At 41.6% G+C, this 17,272-nt stretch overlaps 1 pseudogene; it reads left to right on the forward strand.

Moving 5' to 3' along the window:
* Nucleotides 1–12,201, forward strand: part of LOC122033911 — a 90,548-nt pseudogene extending 78,347 nt beyond the window's left edge.
* Nucleotides 12,202–17,272: the final 5,071 nt, after the last annotated feature.

Raw genomic sequence — 17,272 nt, forward strand, 5'->3', positions numbered from 1 at the left:
TGTACCCCTCTTCAAGTAAAATTCTATGCATACAGAGAGATGGACTAATCCCTTTTATATCATCTATTGTATATCCAATGGCCTTTCTATGCAACCTTAACTCATCCAACAGTCTCTTTGTTTCAAACTCATTTAACTGAGCATTAATTATAACTGGATAAGTAGAATTCGGCCCAAGAAATTCATACTTAAGATTTGGGGGTAATGGTTTAAGTTCAAGTTGAGGTGGTACTATTTCTGGAAAAACTGGCTCTTGTTCTATCAACATAGTCTCCTCCTCAGCCAAGCTTTCTTCTAACAACTCTTCACTGTCTAAAGACACATCTTCCTCCTTATGATCACCAAGACATACCCCCTTTTCTGTTGAAAATGCTTTTTCACCAAACATTTTTGATAATGATGCACTACACCAAGGAAATAATGTTTGGAAATCATTTTGATTCAAGATAAGCCCTTTTTCAACATCATCCTTTTCTCTAATGATATCCATTGTCAAGAATGAACTATCTTGCTCTGCCCAATCATTGGAATTTTGCGTAATTCTGCCAACTATCTCAAAAGTTTCTTCTAGATTTTTTTTCAAAAATGATCCTCCAGATGCTAAATCCAGTTGATTCTTATTTGAGAAAGAAAGCCCAACATAGAACAAATGCATAATTAACCATTTCTCAATTCCATGATGTGGACATAACTGCAGAAGAGAAGAATATCTTTCCCAGGCTTGGTACAATTTTTCTCCATCCAATTGCTTAAAATTTAAAATTTGACTTCTCAAATAAGTAGTTTTCCTTGGAGGGAAATATTGGTCAAGGAATTTTTGCTCTAACTCATCCCATGTTCTGATACTTTGAGACTTTAGAGAATTATACCATCTTTTTGCAGCACCCTTCAGACTAAAAGGAAAAGCAAGCAGCTGAATAATATCAGATGAAACTTCTTCATATTTCAAAGTACAACAATATCTATAAAACTCCATCAAATGGGAATAAGGATTTTCAATCTCCAATCCTCCAAACTGAGTTTTCTGAACCATGGAAACAAAAGATGGTTTGAGTATAAAATTTCTTGCTTGTATGTTAAGGTAAACAATTGCTCCCATTTGTTTTGCAGACTTCGGAGCTCCATAATCTCCTAGTGACTTGCACACCATGTTTAGATATTCTTGTTCTTGATCCGCCTTTGCAGAATTCTTCTTTTATGGAAAGTTCTATCAATCTCAGGGTCAAAAGGAAAGAATTCCCCTACAAAGTTAGATCTTTGCATACACAAGAACAAGATAGCAGATAGCAATTTGACGAAAAAGAAAAATAGAAGAATCAAAATGAGAAATTATTTGTACAAAAAATTAACAAGAAGTGAAAGTAAGTTATACAAGAAAGTAAACAAAAATCTAATGATTAGTTACAACTATGCAATATGAAAGGAAAACAAATGTTATGTTTAGTCTAACTCAATTGATAATTCCTAATGTTATAGCGGGGTCAATGGCCAAAACTTGTTCGCCTCCCGCAGAAGTGTGAAATGCAAGTATAATATAAAAGATTATTATCGTATCCACAGACCGAATAAGCACTAGAAACGTCTCAATGCGAATTAGCTAAACAACTATCCAATCTTTTCAAAAGCAAAGTAAAGGTAAACAAATCTAATCTTAAAGATCAACAAACAAGAATTTAGTGTTTTGGGTTATGATAAAGGGAGATTCTAGGAGTTTCGGTTTCTTTGTAGGATTTCTCGAATGTAAATGGTTCACCAATTCTTATCCCTCAATTGCCAATCATGTAGACAACCGGCTAAGGACTGAGAAATGTATCTAAATAGGATTAATTAGACATGAACCTATGTTGTCCTTACACAGAAGTGCACCTATTACTATGCCTTCCTCGGATATCAACGTAGAAGCCCACGACTTATTAATCTATCAAGATACAAGAAACTAATCACAAAATCCATCCTACTCTCTTGAATATTCCTATTTCCTCTTCAAGATTGTCTCTCAAACGTCCTTACACGGGCTTGCACCTATCACGTGGATCCCTCGGATGATCGAGTGAGAGTTTATCTTTACAAAGTCCTTAAGAAATCCAAACAATTAATCAAGAATGAGAATTAAGCACGAATCACCATTAATCATTCAAGATCTAATTGATACAAGCAAGATAATGTCATTGAAACAAGAAAATGGCAAATCCATAAGAGATTACATCAATCCATAATACAAATACTCCCTTCATCCTAGAATACAAGATCTACTCCATGAATCGAGGAAGAAACCTCGAAGAAATAAAGAATACAAGCATTTCTTAAATCCCCAATCCAAGAAACCAAGAAAAGGGGGAAAGAGAAAACTTATCTACGAAGAAGCTTCGTCTTCGGATCCAATCCTCGCTCCGGAGCCGAAATCATCAAGAGCTCCCCTTGAATCGCCCAGAAATCCTCCCAAGATTGGGAGGAAACCACCAAATCTTGCCTTCTCCCAAAGGGGGAGAGATCCCCTTTCAATTCATGAAGGAGGGTTTAAATAGAGGAGGGAATCGGGCGCCACACGGCCCCGTGACACGGTCGTGTGAGATTCACACAGCCATGTCCAGTTCCTTCTTCTAAATGCAGTAGGTGACTCCACACGGCCGTAACCCTTCGCCATCTGGAAATACTACACGGCCATGTGGTGCACACGGCCACACGCTTGGTCTCGAAACCTCACACGCGCTGTAGATCCACACGCCATGTAAGGCTTACACTCCTGGTTGGCTTTCTGACACTACGTCAGCGAGGTTCACACTGCCATGTCATCTTCCTCTTCTCTGGTGCCAACTCCACACGCCCGAGCTCCATACTGTAGGGTCGTGTGAGGTACACTCAACTCGTGCTTTCTCCCTTCGTTTCCTCCAAGGCTTGCCCAAAGATGTAGATTCTTCACCAAATCGACTCCTGTGTACAGAAAATGCACAAAAAGCAGATCTCCGAACCAAAAGAGTAAATATGCTAAAAGGAAAACTGGAAGTATAAAAATGCATAGATCAAGCATGCTCAAAATATGTAAATGTGCGTAAAAACATGCATAAAAGAGTATATAATCTACGCACATCACCGCTGAGCCATAAGAACCAATCTGTAAACCAACTTCTCGAGTGCCGTGTATCGGTACTCGACCCCTTTAAATAAATGGCTGAAGAAATACACTGGTCGTTGTATATTGTCATGTTCTTTAACGAGCACTGCCCTTACAGCCTCAGGGGTGGCTGACAAGTACACCCATAAAGGTTCTCCTACAACTGGCTTAAAAAGAGAGGGTAGGGTCTCCAGATACTTCTTCAGCTCTTCAAAAGCTTTAGTGCATTCTTCATCCCACTGGAATTTGGAGGCCTTCCTTAACACCTTGAAAAAAGGAGCGGCCCGGTCCACAGATCTGGAAATGAATCTCGTCAGGGCTGTTATTCTGCTGACCAGCTTCTAGGTTTCTTTTAAATTCTGAGGAGGTTGCATATCCTTGAGCACTTGAACTTTTTTCGGATTGGCCTCTATCCCTCGCTCGGTCACCAGGTAACCCAAGAATTTTCCTCCTTTAGCCCCGAATAAACATTTCAGGGGATTGAGTTTCAGCCCATATTGTCGAAGAGTCCTGCATGTTTCTTCCACATCCTTGATCAAATTTTCGACCAATGGGGATTTGATGAGTATATCGTCTACATAGACTTCCACATTTCGCCCGATCTGCTCTCGGAAGATTTTATCCATCATTCGCTGGTATGTGGCTCCGGTGTTCCTGAGGCCAAAGGGCATGATAGTATAACAGAAAGTACCATCAACCGTAATAAAACTAACCTTCTCTTGGTCTTCCCGGGCTAGAGGTATCTGATGATACCCTTGGTAGGCGTCCAACATACATATTCTTTCACATCCGGCCGTGGAATCTACCATTTGATCGATCCAGGCGTAGAATAGCATAATCTGGGTGTTGAGGTCGTCTATATATATCTCCACTTATTATTGGGATTCTTTACCAAGACTACATTGGAGTGCCGGGATGGAAACCGAACCTCCCGGACTTGAGTTGATCTACCTCGGCTATTATTATTATTTACGTCACCGAGAAATTTCTTTTTTTGCTTCATGGTGGGGAGTCGGGTAGTAGATGCAACTTATGCTCAGCACTTCCCTTAGTAGACTAGGCAAAGACATCCGATTGTGGATTAAACACCTTCAATCTTCTTTAAGAGATGGCCGCCACCGGGTCGACTTTCGTCCCGATCCATGTAGTTGTACTTCTTCCCAAGGGATGGGCTCCTCGCTATAGGAAGAGGATCCTTGAACAACATGAACGCCTCCCATCCCGAATCCTCCGATATTTCGGCTTCTACGGATTATGTCGATATAGCAACGCGAAACCTAACTCTCCTTCAACCCACCTCTCGCCCATAGGAAACTTGATTTTTTGGTGAAAGGCCATAAATTCATGCAGGCGGGCCTTCCTAGAATAACATTGTAAGAAGAAGAGGAGTCTACTACTATAAATGTGCTCCTCATGCTCCTGAGGGCTCGGTGCCCAAAGATATTGCCGACATCGCCCATAGGCTCACTTCATTGCAGTAAACCCACAGATGTAGAAAAGTTGTGCGGGTGTATTAGATTCTTCAAATGCAGTCCTGAATAGAATGTTAACTGAGCTCCCTGTATCGACAAAAACCCGAGCAACTCGACTATTGGCGATGATGGCTTTGATGATGAGCGCATCGTCATGAGGCAACTCAAGACCCTCTAGGTCTGCAGGCCCAAAGCTAAGAACATGGCCAGCAGCTTGCTCCTGACTGCATCCGACAGCATGAACCTCCAATCGCCTAACGTGAGACTTACGTGCTCTCCCTGAGTCTCCGTCGGTCGGCCCTCCAGAGATCATGCCTATCTCTCTAACAGCTGCATTACCTTTGTTCTCGACCTCTCACGATCCTTCTGGTTCCTTTCCCCGACCAGGCTGCTGAGTGCTTATTCCCGCTAGGTCGAGACGAGATGATCCGGCTTGCCCTGCCATCCTTTGTTCTTCCATCATCTTGATCAACTGAGGCGCTAGCTTAGGCGGGGGCAAACCCATCTCTGCAGCTCGTTTAGAGTCTCGAGCAAACTGAAAACAACGATTAGTATCATGTGTGCGGGATCTATTATAGGTGCAGTACCGATTACTCCCTGGTCCTGGTCGGGGGATATGTACAGCAGCAACTCGAGGAGCAGGTCGAATTTCCGGCCCGGGATGAAAGGCAGGTCTGGCTTCCCGGACTCGTGGTAGAGGTTGAGGGGCTGGTTGAGGCGCTCTTCTTTCTTGCTTGTTATTGGAAGGAAGTGGTCTTTCGGCCTTCCTTCGAGCTACTTGTGCTTCTTCCACCTTGATGTAGGAAGCAGCTTTTTCCACCATCTCATCAAAATTCCGAGCGGAATTTTTGATGAGATCTCTGAAGAATTCTCCCTCTCCCAATCCATGAGAGAAGGCGCTCATAAGAATCTCTAAAGTGGCAGTGGGGACATCCTGAGCCACTTGATTAAAGCGGTTGATATAACTTCTCAGGGGCTCAGTCGGCCCCTGCTTTAGGGCGAAAAGACAATGATCTGTCTTCTGATATTTCTTGCTGCTAGCGAATCGGCGCAGGAAAGCTATCTTGAAATCCAAGAAGCAAGTGATGGACCCTTGAGGCAACCCATCGAACCATTTTAGGGCTGAACCAGATAAAGTATTCAGGAAAGCTCTGCATTTAACAACATCGCTATATTGGTGCAGCAGGGCTGCGTTTTTGAATTTTCGCAAATGATCTTCCGGATCTTTGCTCCCATCATACTCTCCGATCGATGGGGCTCTATAACCCTTAGGCAGTCTTTCATTTAGAATCCTGGTTGAAAAGGTACTTTCTCGTCTGGATCTTCGGGGAATACCTCAGGTATGACTAGGGCCTTTCCTTTCATAGAATCCCGAGGCTGTGAACTCTCAGCTACAGATGCTTGAGGTTGCTCCTTCTTTAGGCTTTGCACTTGGGGCTCTGGCTGATAATATCCTATGCCCGGCTCACGATAAGGATGTTGAGGAAACACCTCAGGCTGCTTTCTTTTGGAACCCCGATCTGAAATAGGCAGGGGCTCCTTGGAAGCATCAGCAGGGGCTTGTCGTGGTCGCGAGATAGTTGCCTGTCTTTCTGAGGCTGCCAATCTTTTGGCCTCCTTGAAGAGTTCATACTCCCCAGCGGTCATAGTAACGTGAATGCGGCTAGACTCCTCCATCGTCACGTTCCGGATCAGGTTGTTGTGTTCCCATAGACGGCGCCAAATTTGATCCCGTCCGGAAGCTGAGTTAGATGGGGGCGGGCCTTGCTGTGCTAAATGATGACGGTAAGTCGTTGAGAGGCTGAATCAGCGAGGTACCTCATGGACAGGTGCACAAGGGCAGTTGTACGGGAAGGAAAACTCAGGATGACGGCGTTATTGCTCTGCACACACTCAGACGAGTCACACGGTCGTTAGAGACCAGAAACAAGGGAAAAAGTCCCCGGGTCAGGCCCTCCGAAGCACAAGTCAGGTACTTTTTCCTCAGAAATCACAGAGAAAGCACGAAAAGTAAGAACTAGTGAGAAATGATGAGTGAGCGTACCTGCGTAAGGGACAAAGCATCCCTTTTTATACTGCGGCTGAGGTTTCTGGAATCTGGCAAATGTCAGGGACTGTCGGGTGTCAGGCTGTCTGGCGGTGGTCGACACGTGGCATTCTCTCATAGGCCAGTGGAGGAACCAAGAGGAGTATGAGCCATCCCACTGCTAGAATATTCCCTGACATGTGATGATTGCTCTCTGACAGGTGGTTACGATTCCTTGCAGGCCTATTTGTCATGTAGTGTCTGGCCTCTTGTCCCACCTTCGTCTACGTCATTTGAACTCTGTACATATTGCCGATCTACTGATTCCCGGCCTGCACACTGAGTTGGCCCCCCAACCTGCATCTGCTGGCTATTATCCAGGGTATGACGTCCCCACCTGCACTCTGGGTTGGATCCCTGACCTACATCTGTTGGCTATTATCCATGGTGTGAACGTCCCGACCTACACGTTGGGTCAGCTCCCCAACCTGCATCTGTTGGCTCGAATCCCTGGCCTGTGTCCGTCTGTTGTTATCCATGGTATGCTTGTCCCGACCTGTACGTATGATTTTCCTGATCTGCATGTTGGGTCAGATCCCTGACCTGTGTCCGTCTGTTATCCATGGTATGCTCATCCCGACCTGTACGTATGATCTTCCCGACCTCCATGTTGGGTCGGATTTCTGACTTTTGTCCGTCTGTTATGTAACGCCCGCCCTCCCTGCTAACCCTAAGGGACGGGGCTACGATACTCTACGTACATACTACAACGAAAGACTTAAAAATAATTTTTTTCTTAGATTAATAAAACCGAACTACACTAATATGGTTTCCATAACATGATAACAAGATAAATAAAAACATAACATCAAGTCACCCATATAGTACTACAATTTACGAAACCAAAGCGTAATTCTTAAAAGGTTCTTAAAGCATATTCTTATTTGGTTGCCTAGCCACCGCCACACACATCTCCTTGCCTCTCCTGTTGCTCCTTTAGCTCATCCAGCTTTTTCCTTTATCTGCGGTACAAGGAAAGTAAGCTGTGAGCACTCATGGCTCAGTAAGTTCCTTTCCTACTCACTAAAACCAAAAATCATTACATAATCAAAGAATATATCAACATAACATGATCTCAACTAGTCATGGCATATCATCTCTTAAAGCATAGCATGAAATATAACATAATCATATCTAATCATGGCATCTCATCCCTTAAAGCATAGCATGGCACATATCATAGTCATATCTAATCATGGCATATCATAAATCATAGCATTATCACAACATGATCATAAAGTATATGCAATATGATTTTGAAAACATGTATCCGAAAAACATGTATATGTCTCATGATCCTTAAAACCATTTCTTCTTACATATATACTTGAACATAATATCAACATATTCAGGGCCCCGGCTTGTACCATACATACATAACATAAATGCGCGCGTCCTAAGTATATCCAAGGTAGCAAGTCTTGAATCATACTAGGAACTAGGTCAAGATCACAAAGCATGGCCTAGGGGCATACTTAAAGAGTCCATCCCTTATCAGCCTAGATCACAAAGCAAGGCCTAGGGACGTACTAAGGAGCCCATCCCTTATTAGCCTAGATCACAAAGCAAGGCCTATAGACTGATTAGGAGTCCACCCTTGGTACAAGCCTTACAAAGTAAAGTAGCATGTATAAAAATGCATCATTTAGTCACATAGCATAGCATAAAAGTATGCATCACTTAGGCATACATTATGTCATAAAAGTATGCATCACTTAGGCATACATCATATCATAAAAAGTATGCATCACTTAGGCATACATCATGTCTTAAGAAAGTATGCATCACTTAGGCATACATCATATCATAAAAAGTATGCATCACTTAGGCATACATCATGTCTTAAGAAAGTATGCATCACTTAGGCATACATCATATCATAGAAAGTATGCATCACTTAAACACATAGTATATCATTAAAGCATGCATATTTCTATCCACATATCATATCATAAAAACATTCATATTCTAAGCACATAGCATATCATTAAAGCATGCATATTTCTACTCCCATAGCATATCATAAAAGTATGCATATTCTAAGCACATAGCATATCATTAAAGCATGCATATTTCTAAGCACATAACATATCATTAAAACATGCATATTTCTAAGCACATAACATATCATTAAAATATGCATATCTCTATCCACATATCATATCATAAAAAGGTATAAATCACAAGCATACATGGTTAAGCATAAGGGTGTATCATGTGATTATACTATCATAAGAAACATGGTAACATAGTTAACTTGGGTTCTAAGCTTCCTAAACCCTTGGGTTCCTATCATGGAACCCCTTAGGTCTCAATTTAGGTAAAAACAACCTCCAAGCATGTGAAACCTAAATTATCATTACATGAATTTCATAGGAAGCATTATAAGTATGATTTACTTGGTTTCTAAGTTCTCCAAGACCTTAAACTCATGTGGCCGAACCCTATCAGTATATAAACAAGGTCCCAAATGTCATGAAAGCATGGAAACCTTAACCCATATTTATAGCATTTTTTCCAAGTAACATAGTAAGCATATTAAACTAGTTCCTAAGTCCTTCAAGCCCTTAATCATATGTCATGGTCAAACTTTTAACAAGTGATCATGAGGGATAAAAACAAACATACAAGCATGTGAACTTGAACTAACATCATGTATAAATTCATAACAAAACATTATACAACATGTATGGCCGAAACTTACCCTAGCCTCAATTAGGTCATTAAACAACATATAGCATGGGAACTTTGTCTTTCTATTTATCATATTCCATGTAAAGTGACATAATCATATTTAATTCTTGTTCTAGGGTTTCTAGAGCATCTATTCCTTCATGGCCGAAACATACAATGGTTCATTTAGGTCATGGAAAAATTATACAAGCATGTGACACAATCAACACATTATCCTATTTTCATAAGAAGCACTTTTAACACATTTGGTTTCATTTCTAAGGCCTCTAGGTCTTTTAAACCCTACTTGGACAAAACTCAAAAGTATGTAAACTTGCTTCAAATAGTCTAAAAGCATAAGAAATCATACAAGTTTCATAGCATGTATAAAGACAAGCATAATAAACATACATGTGAATTGTGTCTTAGGCTTCCTAGGTTTCTTTCCCTTTATCTTTTATTTTTCCTCATGGCCGAAACCTACTAATCTTTAAACTAGGTTTTAAGTGGCCTAAAGCATGGAAAACCTAAGTAAGTTTCATGGCAAAAATTACTAAGAACATCATATACAAAGTTGGTCCATAAACAAGCTAGGACCCTTGTGCTCTTACATGTCATATATCATGTAACTAATTTTCTATACTCAATTTAAACATAAGAGCATTAAACAACTTTCATATCATAATATCACAGAGGTCTTGAGCACATTAGAATTTTGTTTAAGCTTTTCTAAACTATCCATCTTATCATAGCCGAAAATCTCACATAAGAGTTCATGAATTTCTAGCAATGTTCAACATGCAATTCTTTACGAGAACTCTATATTCTATCTTACAAACATGGTTACTTAAATTTAAAGGTCTACCTAACCCTAAACCCTTTTCTTGGCCGAAACATATGAATGGATTTTCCTTTGGTTCCAAGTAACTTTCAAGCAAGAAAACCAATAAAAGACCCTTAATTGTTCATAGAGGAAATCTTGTACTAGTTTGGTTAAACAATGTTTTCTGTAACCTCTTTAAAATATTTTTGGCCGAAATTCTAGGGTTAGGTACTTCTCTGATCAAGCATCATTTAGGTATAAAAATATGAAGAAAATCCTTCCTACATAGCATAGAAAACATATCATGAAATAAGGACTTGTTTAAACCTTCCTAGATTTGAAAACCCTTTCTTTAGCCGAATTTTCTTAAATTCTTTCTTAGGTTTTCTAATCCTTATAAAATCTGAAAATCACATAAAAAGCCTTGTACCACAGGTGAGGGGAAGCTTACATCCTTTTCGCTTGTGGATCTAAGGTATAGTGACGGAAGAAGTAGCCTCTTCTTCTAGTTCCTTTCCCTTGATTCCCTTGCTAAGTCCTCCTTGTATCTTTAGCTTTCTTAGGAGAAAACCCTTAGCTTTGGGGCCGAAGATGGAGGAGAGGGAGTGGGTGTTCTCGGTGAGGAAGAGGGAGGATGAGGAAATGAGAGAAAAATAACTTTCTCTTTTCTTGCTCCCTTTTATGTTAAGGGGGAAGAGGTAGCAAAATTGATTTTTGCTTTCCTTCTCCCTTAACCCATTTTCTATTTTTATTTTATTTATTTTATTTCCTAATTTATTCTCACCATTCATGATGAAATAAGGGGAAATGAATCCTCTTAATTCCCTCTTTAAATTTTCGGCAAAATGAAGAGAGAAAGAGGGAGAGAAAGAAGGAAGGCAAGTTGCCCTTCTCTTGCTCTTTTCTTATTTTCTTTTGGCTAGCTTTTATTCTTACCTTTATCATGAGTTTCCCTCCTTTGCTATCAACATCTTCTCTCTATCCCAATTGGTTTCTACTAATTAATTCTATGAAATATAATATAAGAGGTTCATGGTTCAATCCTTGACCTTCTCTTCTTTTTATTTCATTTTATTTCTTTTTGCTTCAACTCACTTCCTATTATTTTTCTAAGGAAAAATCCCACATTCATATATTTATCTTACAAGCTTAGTGGGTATTACATGTTATCCATGGTATGATCGTCCCGACCTGTACGTATTATCTTCCTGACTTGCATGTTGGGTCAGATCCCTGACCTGTGTCCATCTGTTATCCATGGTATACTCATCCCGACCTGTACGTATGATCTTCCCGACCTACATGTTGGGTCGGATCTCTGACCTTTGTCCGTCTATTATCCATGGTATGATCGTCCCGACCTGTACGTATGATCCTCCCGACCTGCATGTTGGGTCGGATCTCTGACCTGCATTCGTTCAAAGTAAATCGTATTCGGTATATCCATCCGATCAATAAGCTGGTCTTGAGTCGCCCTCAATCTATGGTTGCACCTAACCCTTGTGAGCGGTCCTCCATTGAATTTGGTCCTGGGAGGGTCGGGCCTTTTCCAATTCCCTTTAGAGACCGGATCCATTCCCGGACCCGGTCCAACTTGTGAATTAGTCGTTTGACCAGTAATTCACTTGAAGTTTTGACTTTGGCCACGTGTACCGGAATCTTGACCTCCTTGTAATTCTGACTTTTGACCCCCGTGGTGACATTGCCACGGAGGCAAGACTTTTGACCTCCAGGCTGGCTTAATTTTTGACTAGTCACGAGGGCTAGACCTTTGACCTCCATGCTGGCATAACTCTTGACCCTTTTATGGCTTTGACTCCATGCCATATCATCTCACAGACCCCACATCGATACACCGTATCACAAAGCATTCGGACAAACTATACAAGAGATTTCACTAGCAAAGATCCAACAAAGCAACAGATAGCAATGGTGACCTACCTGATAGATAAGCTGGCTTTCAGGGCAAGGCAATGAGAAGGATGATGAAGGGACTGATTGTGGGCCCAGAAAGTATGAAACAAAAACTAAATAAAGCGGTAACCACTCACAGTGATCTCTCGAAGAAATCACTGAAGAACCGTCAGAGATGTCGTTGCTGCTGTCGCCGAGAAGATCACCTCACGGAACCTCCTCGAACTCTTTCACGAACCAAATCCCGACCTCTAGACGTTCTCTGACGCTCACACACGATCACCTCACAGCTTGGCAATGCTCTCTAATCACCTTCGCAAAAACCTTCTACCCTCACTTCGGATCTGTGCTTGGACGCTCCTCTTATAGGAAGGTTGAGGAAGACGAAGGAGAAAGGACGCCCCTTCGTCTCCCTGGCGTTTGCAGCAGCGAAAGGGACGAACCCTTTCGTCTCCTGTAACGCCCAACATCTCCTACTCGTCCAAGTCAATCCATAAGGTTATAAGGTCACATAGACCATGTCAGTCACATAGACTACAAGGTGATCATGTCACGAAAACCAGAGCAAATTAGTCACACAGACCAAATAAGTCACATAGACTTTATGAGGATCATGTCAGGAAGACCAGAGCAAATTAGTCATAAAGACCAAATAAGTCACATAGACTTTATGAGGATCAAGTCACGAAGACCAAATTAGAATATCAATTCCATACATTAGGGAAAATGGTTCATGCGACAGCAAGCACAGTGAGCATTCAATTGCTAAGAAGATTGTCACACCTTACTTAGCTACTCCACAGAACGAATCAGAGACATATGTCCATAGAATGAATCAGGGACATAAATGACTTGCCTTTACCCCAAATTAAATTATTTATATCATTATGAATATCTCTAATCCCTCATATTGACCATATGTCAAGAGCATGTTCAACATCTCCAATCAAACAAATTATTCACAATTATATTTTATGTACTGAACTAAAAATGTAACCGGTATCAGTGAATAAATGTCACAGATGTAAATAAATCTTAATCTTTCTTTTTAGCTAGAATCTATTCATTCTAATCAGTCATTTTCCTAGTTATGCTCCATAGACCGAATCATCCATAACCAATAGGAAATATACTAAAGTAGCAGACACTGATCAAAACTTCAAGTAGATAGCTAAATAGTCACTTAGGGTAAAATCAAGATTAACTTATAATCTCAAGGGTCTCACATAGTAGAGAAGCAGGGGTCCATTCTCCTACTACCCTTCTTGTCGTCATAGCACATGTGGTATAAATCACATGCTACGATGTTATTATCTTTTCCAAAAAGAGCGCATGTTTTTCTCAAAATTTAACATCGTATAAATTTTGATCTAGATATTCCCAATGTCTAATCCTGAATTCAACATATGAATTCTAATCTGGCCTCAAGCATATTCAATAAATGGTGGGTGCATTTACTCCAATCATTACACAAATGATCTCATCTTAATACAAATATCAAGGCAACCTTAACTTATGGGTATGTCTCTATTCACAACTACATAAGTTGTCCCATAAGAAACGGTCTTACCTCTATTTGTACTTAACAAATAGAGATGATTGTCCATGTGAGTGGACTAATCTCAATCTGCCAACATGCTTATCGAGACTTTTATTCGAATGTAACAAAGACATATACACTGAATAAATCATGACATTTTTCATTTATCAAAATGTCTTTACAATTAGTTACATTCTTCGAAGTCCCAAAGACTTCACATGTCCATAAAATGACTCTTTAGTCAATGACTTAGTAAAAGGATCAGCAAGTATATTCCGTGTAGGGATGTACTCAAAAATTATCTTTTTCTTGTCAACAATATCCCTTACAAAATTATACTTAATTTCTATATACTTGCCTTTGTTATGATATTTGGAATCTTAGAAAAAGCTATAGCAGCTTGATTGTCACAGTACACGGTAACAGGACTCCCACTATCCTCAGCAATCTTCAGATGCTTCAGGAACTTTCTTAGCTAGATAGCCTCTTGCACAGCCGCTGCACAAGCCACATACTCAGCTTTCATTGTCGACAAGGCTACACAAGCCTGCTTCTTGCTGTTCCATGAGATGGCGCCACCATTCAGCAAGAAGACATAGCCGGATGTGGATTTTCTATCATCAAGGTCCCCTGCCCAATCTGCATCTATGTAGCCACTTAGGCTCATTTCTGATCCTTAGAAGCAGAGGCAATAATCCGTTGTTCCTTTGAGATATCTAAATATCCTCTTCACCGCTTTCCAGTGTTTCGATCCTGGGTTTGACTGGAAACGACTCACTAAGCCAACAGCATAGCTTATATCAGGACGAGTACACAACATAGTGTACATCAAACTACCAATGTCACTGGCATATGGTTTCTTCTTCATCTCGATTATTTCCTCAGAAGTCTTAGGATACATACTTTTGCTCAAAATAGTACCCTTCGCTATAGGCGTCTGTTCAACGTTGCAATTTGACATATTGAAGTGTTGCAGCATCTTAGTGATATAAGCTTCTTGAAACAAACCCAAAAGCCTCTTTGATCAGTCTCTAATGATCTTCACTCCTAAGATGTACTCTGCTTCTCCCAAATTGTGATTTGGCGAAGCGTGCGAAAAAAGCAAGTGTCATACATTATGTGGAGTTAAGGTTGCAAGACACATGTCAACCCCCTAGGAAAGGGCATTTATGATGGAAGTGACGGAAAAATCATGAGGAGGGATATGCGAGGAGGCGGGCCTTGCCTCAAGAAGGTCATACCTTGGGAATTAGAAAGTCCAAGCAGTAGCCTCGGGAAGTGGAAAAGATGTCGACGGGAAAGCTTATCAGAATTCTGCGCCTCTGCATTTCCTCAAAACCATAGTAAGGTTTAAATTTAATTAAAAACCTTATGAAATGCACTTTGTGATTACAGGAATATTAGGCTAAGTCCATTATCCCATATCCCATTAAGTCGCAAGTGCTACCAGCCAAATCAAATCTCTGGTCAGACCTCTAGATGGTTTCCTAGTGAGGATATCAAATACTGGTCAGGCCTCCAGATGGTTTTATGGTCAGGCCTTCAGGTGGTTTTCTAGTCAGGCCTCCAGATGGTTTCCTAGTCAGGTCTTCAGATTATTTCCTGATTAAGACTACAGATCAGAATTTCGGGGTACATCTCCAGATCAGAATTCCTAGGTACATCTCCAGATCAAAATTCCTGAGTGCATCTCCAGATCAGAATTCTAGGGTATAGATCTAGATCAGAATTCATGTGTAGGTCTTCAGATCATGTTCTTGATCTCCTGACCAGGAGGCCTAACAACCTCTCGGTCAGGATGTCAGACTCTCACCCCAATACGAGTTATAAGTGAGCTTACTCTCACGAACAACGACCTCTCGGTCGGGATTCCAAACTCTCGCCCCAGTGCGAGTTATAAGTGAGCTTGCTCTCATGACCAACGACCTCTCGGTCAAGATTCCATACTCTCACCCCAGTGCGAGTTATAAGTGAGCATGCTCTCATGCCTCCAGACTCTCGCCTTGATGTGAGTTATAAGTGAGCATGCTCTCACGCCTTCAGACTCTCGCCCCAGTATGTTATAAGTGAGCTTGCTCTCACGACCAACGACCTCTCGGTCAGGATTCCAAATTCTCGCCCCTGTGCGAGTTATAAGTGAGCATACTCTTACGCCTCCAGACTCTCACCCCAGTGTGAGTTATAAGTGAGCTTGCTCTCACGACCAACGACCTCTCGATCGGGATTCCAAACTCTCATCCCAGTGCGAGTTATAAGTGAGCTTGCTCTCATGACCAACGACCACTCTATCGGGATTCCAAACTCTCGCCCCAGTGAGAGTTATAAGTGAGCATGCTCTCATGACCAACGACCTCTCGGTCAGGATTCCAGACTCTCACCCCAGTGCGAGTTATAAGTGAGTCTGCTCTCACGACTAATGACCTCTCAGTCGGGATTCCAGACTTTCGCCCCCGTGCGAGTTATAAGTGAGCATGCTCTCACGCCTCCAGACTCTCGCCCCAATGTGTGTTATAAGTGAACATGCTCTCACACCTCCAGACTCTCGCCCAGTGCGATTTTGTAAGTGAGCTTGCTCTCACGACCAACGACCTCTCGGTCGGGATTCCAAACTCTCACCCAAGTGCGGGTTATAAGTGAGCATGCTCTAACGACCAACGACCTCTCAGTCAGGATTCCAGACTCTCGCCCTAGTGTGACTTATAAGTGAGCATGCTCTCATGACCAACGACCTCTCGGTCGAGATTCCAGACTCTAGCCTAGTGTGAGTTATAAGTGAGTTTGCTCTCACGACCAACGACCTCTCGATTGGGATTCCAGACTCTCGCCCCAGTACGAGTTATAAGTGAGCCTGCTCTCACGACCAACGACCTCTCGATCGAGATTCTGGACTCTCACCTCAACGCCAACTACCATTAAGTATATTTTCATATCCAGCAATTCAGGGAATCACTCAAGAGGAGAAGTGCCAAAGGGAAGAAAGAAACATAAAAGAAAGACATGAATCAAGATCCACAACATAGCCTGATTGACATTTATTTGATAAAGTTCAGAAGGCATTCTTCAAAATACATATGGTCACGCTAGGAGTCCAAGTAGTGCCAACTTCCCTTTCAATTAGTAGGGTCAAGTGGATACTAATAGCTGGATCGATTTGCCCGACTTGCCCGCTCCAATTGGGCTCATACCCGGGTCAGTTCAGTCTTGATACACTGGATAGAGCAATGTTGCTGGGTGATAATTTCATCTTTTAGCCGACTTTCTTCTCGGAGAAGAGTTAGAGAGTCCTCATGATTTATCTTCAAATAGGTGATAAAGTGAGCCTGGCTCTCTAGATATGCATGAGCCTTGTGCTTCAAGGTCGCCTCAGCTCGGGTCCGGGACTTAGCGGCTAATCAAAGTTCTTCCATTTCTCGACGAAGGGAAGACTGAAGGTCCCTGCTCTGTGTCATATCCAATAAGGTCTCATCTTTCTAGGCAAGTAACTGAGTCAGATGAATGAGTTGTTGGTGTAAAGATGATATTTCATCAAGCTCCACTAGGGATTCCATAGCAAGAAGGATTACAAGGAAAGCGTAAGGGTATGAAAGGGATCAGATCTTCTTAAAGAGATAGAAGTGAAGGGGTGTCATCGGGGCATGTAATCGACACATAG

The sequence above is a fragment of the Zingiber officinale genome, chromosome 11B (assembly GCF_018446385.1).
Source record: "Zingiber officinale cultivar Zhangliang chromosome 11B, Zo_v1.1, whole genome shotgun sequence".
NCBI classification, from domain to species: Eukaryota; Viridiplantae; Streptophyta; class Magnoliopsida; order Zingiberales; family Zingiberaceae; genus Zingiber; species Zingiber officinale.